The sequence below is a fragment of the Pteropus alecto genome, unplaced genomic scaffold (genome assembly GCF_000325575.1).
Source record: "Pteropus alecto unplaced genomic scaffold, ASM32557v1 scaffold131, whole genome shotgun sequence".
In the NCBI taxonomy this organism is placed as follows: Eukaryota; Metazoa; Chordata; class Mammalia; order Chiroptera; family Pteropodidae; genus Pteropus; species Pteropus alecto.
In genome coordinates, this window is record NW_006434709.1 from 8,041,353 (window position 1) to 8,044,871 (window position 3,519).

Genomic DNA, 3,519 nt, shown 5'->3' on the forward strand with positions numbered 1-3,519 from the left:
TTCACCAATTATACATCTGATAAGGGGTTAATATGCAAAATACATAAAGAACTCATAATTTAACACTAAAAAAGCAAATAATCCGATGAAAAAAAAATGGGAAGAAGACCTGAATAAACATTTCTTCTAAGAGGACAGATGGCCAACAGATATATGAAAAGATGCTCAACATCACTAATCAGATGCAAATTAAACTAGAATGAGATAACACCTCACTGGTTAGTCAGAATGGCTGTCATCAATAAATCAACAAACAACAAGTGTTAGTAGGATCATAAATTAGCACGGCCACTGTGGAAAACAATATGGATATACCTCAAAAAATTAAAAATAAAGCTGCCATACAATCTAGCAATTCCACTTCTGGATATTCATCTGAAGAAATCCAAAACACTAATTTAAAAAAATATATGTACCCCATGTTCATTGAGGCATTACTAGTAATAGCCAAAATATGGAAATAACTTAGACGTCTATCAATAGATGAAATAGCTAAAGATATGGTGTATGTGTGTGTGTGTGTGTGCGCGCGCACGTGTGCGCATGCACAATGGAATGTTATTCAACAATAAAAAATAATGAAATCTTGTCATTTGCAACAACATAGATGAATTAGAGAGTATTATGCTAAGTGAAATAAGTCAGACAGAAAGTCAAATACCATATAACCTCATTTATATGTGGAATCTAAAAACATAAGCAAATGAATAAACAAAACAGAAACAGATCCATAGATACAGAGAACAAGCTGATGGTTGCCAAAGGGTAGGGTTTAGGGGAATGGGGATACAAAAAATATAATGTTGGCGAAATTCTTTTTCTTAAAATCAAAAAAAGGCATTCATTCTTCCAATTGAAAAAAGAAAAACAACCAGGCTTATGGTGAATGGGAGAGCAAGAATTACCTGGGGCAGAAGTACAGGTAATGGAGGGAGAAGAGGATGCCAGGGAGTGGGAGAGTGAAGGGAGAGTATGGGCAGAAGGCCAGTTCAAGCATTTCTCTCCGAAGAAATCAATGGACTGTCTTCCCTTCCCTGGGGCTGAGGCCACTGGGATTGGTGGGCCAAGTTAGGGCTAGGTTATGTTTAGAGTGGGTGTATTTCTTTAAAAAAAAAAAAAAGTAGCTTAACAGATAACCTTAAAATAGGGAGATTATCTTGAATTATCCAGGTAAGCCCAATGCAATCACAAGCATCCTTAAATGTGGAAGAGAGTGGCAGAAGAGTGAGTCTCAAAGTGATGTGATATGAAAAATCTTAACCAGGCACTGCTAACTTTGAATATGGAAGGTAGCCATGAGCCAAGGTATGTGGGCAGCCATTAGAAGCTTTAAAAAGCAAGAGAACCTATTTTCCCTGAAGCTTCCAGAAAGGAATGCAACCCTGCTGACACTTTGATTTTAGTCCAATGAGCTTCTGACCTCTGATACTGTTAGATAAAAATTTGTTTAATTTTGTTTTTTTGAGACTTGTTTTTTTTGTTTTTTTGGTTTTTTGGGTTTTTTTTACAGCAGTTTTAGGTTCACAACAAAACTGACAGGAAGGTACAAAGATTTCCCATATACCCTCTGCCCTCACACAGAAATAATCTCGTTTATTATCAACATCCGCCACCAGAGTGGTGTCTTTGTTACAACTGATGAATCTACAATGACACATCAAATCATCCCAAGTCCATAGTTTATATTAGGGTTTACTCTTGGTGGTGTACACTCTGTGAATTTGGACAAATGTACACTGACATTTTTCATTCACGACAAAATTTGCTTAGAGACTGAGATTGTCTTTGCCAATATCTATAATTTATAATATATCACAAGCAATAGCACATAGAATAATGTCTCTTAAAACAACAAAGAAATACTCCAAACCAATAATAGATTAATTACACTATTATTCCAGGCAAAGGGGAAGTGACATCAAGTCCAAATTTAGTTGAGCTGTACCTTTCTACAAGTTGGTTCTTGGTGGAATGAGTCCTTCCAACTAAAAGCTGAGTATCAGCTGCTGACTTATGTCCGTTGCTGCTGGGGCATATAGCTAGCAGGCAAGATGACTGGATTTGAAGGTTCTTACTTCAGGAACTGTTACTCGGCTTACATTACTGCCTACAAGAAGTAGCCTTGTCAAGCAGGAACAAGTGTCCCTTCCCTTCTGAGACCACTGCATGGTATAACACTACTGCCAACCAAGAGTAGCCTAGCCCCAGCAGGAAGAAGTGTCTCAAGGTCTTCAGAGAGCTACTTTGATCAAACTGAACACTCTCGGTTAATCATCACTGGCTCTAGGTACTTAAAGTTATGATGTCCATTATGTTATAGTCGTTCTTCCATATGTTCTTCTGACTAAGTCCTCAGTGGTGCCTGTCAACAGCTGAGCTCTCGAGTGCTTACCAACAACAGGTGTCAATGACAACATCCTGGCACAGTTTGCTCAATGTAAAAAAATCACATTTGTGAATGTGGACTGGATCAGAACTATTTCACTTAAGTCATAAGCAAGCGGATATGAAATCATAACAAAGCAATACACAACATGACCTATATCCATCATTATAATATCATGGATACTGAGTATTTTTGCTGCCTTAAAAGTCTTCTGTGCTCCTTTAATTCACCCCCGTCCCAACCAACCCCCTGGCAACCATTGATCTTTTTATTGTCTTCATAGCTTTTCTTTTCCAGAAAGTCATACAGTATGGAGCCGTTTCTTTCTTTCTTTCTTTTTAACGCCTACAGCATCTGGTCTTCTTAGGTGGTCTCCCATCCAAGTACTAACCAGACCCGACTCTGCTTAGCTTCCGAGATCAGGTGAGATCGAGCACGTTCAGGGTGGCATGGCCATAGACTGGAGCCTTTTCTTATTGGCTTCTTTCACTTAGTAATATGAATTTAAGATCCCTTTCTTTCTTTTCATGGCTTAATCGCTCATTTCCTTTTAGTGCTGAATAATGTTGCATTGTCTGGATATAACACAGTTTATTTATTATTATGTACTGAAGGACGTGTAGGCAATTATGAATAAAAATATGTGTGCAAGTTTTTGTGTGGACATAAATTTTCAACTCTTTTGGGTAAATACCAAGGAACATAATTGCTGGATTGAATGGTAAGAATACATTTAGTTTTTTTTAAAAAACAAAAAATAAACAAAAAAACCCAAAAAACTAGCAAACCATATTCCAAAGTGGCTGTACCACTTTGCATTCCGACCAGCAATGAATGATAGTTTCTATTGCTCCACATCCTTGCCAGCATTTGGTGTTGTCAGTGTTCTGGATTTTGGCCATTCTATTAGTGTGTAATGGTATCTCATGATTTATCTCATTGTTGTTTTAATTAATTTGTGTTGTTTTAAGCCACTATAGCAGCAATAGAAAACTAATACAATGACATTGTGCAAGGAGGTGACAAGGGACCAGGAGAGGAGGTCTAACTCAGTGCTGCCACCAGCTCACTGTGTTTCCTTGTATAGGTTACGTGACTCTTCTGGGCCTCAGACACCTGGAGACTGATAAACT

At 37.8% G+C, this 3,519-nt stretch overlaps 1 pseudogene; it reads right to left on the minus strand.

The window, feature by feature from the left end:
- Positions 1–2,728: 2,728 nt before the first annotated feature.
- LOC112478114 lies at positions 2,729–2,847 on the minus strand (annotated as a pseudogene).
- Positions 2,848–3,519: the final 672 nt, after the last annotated feature.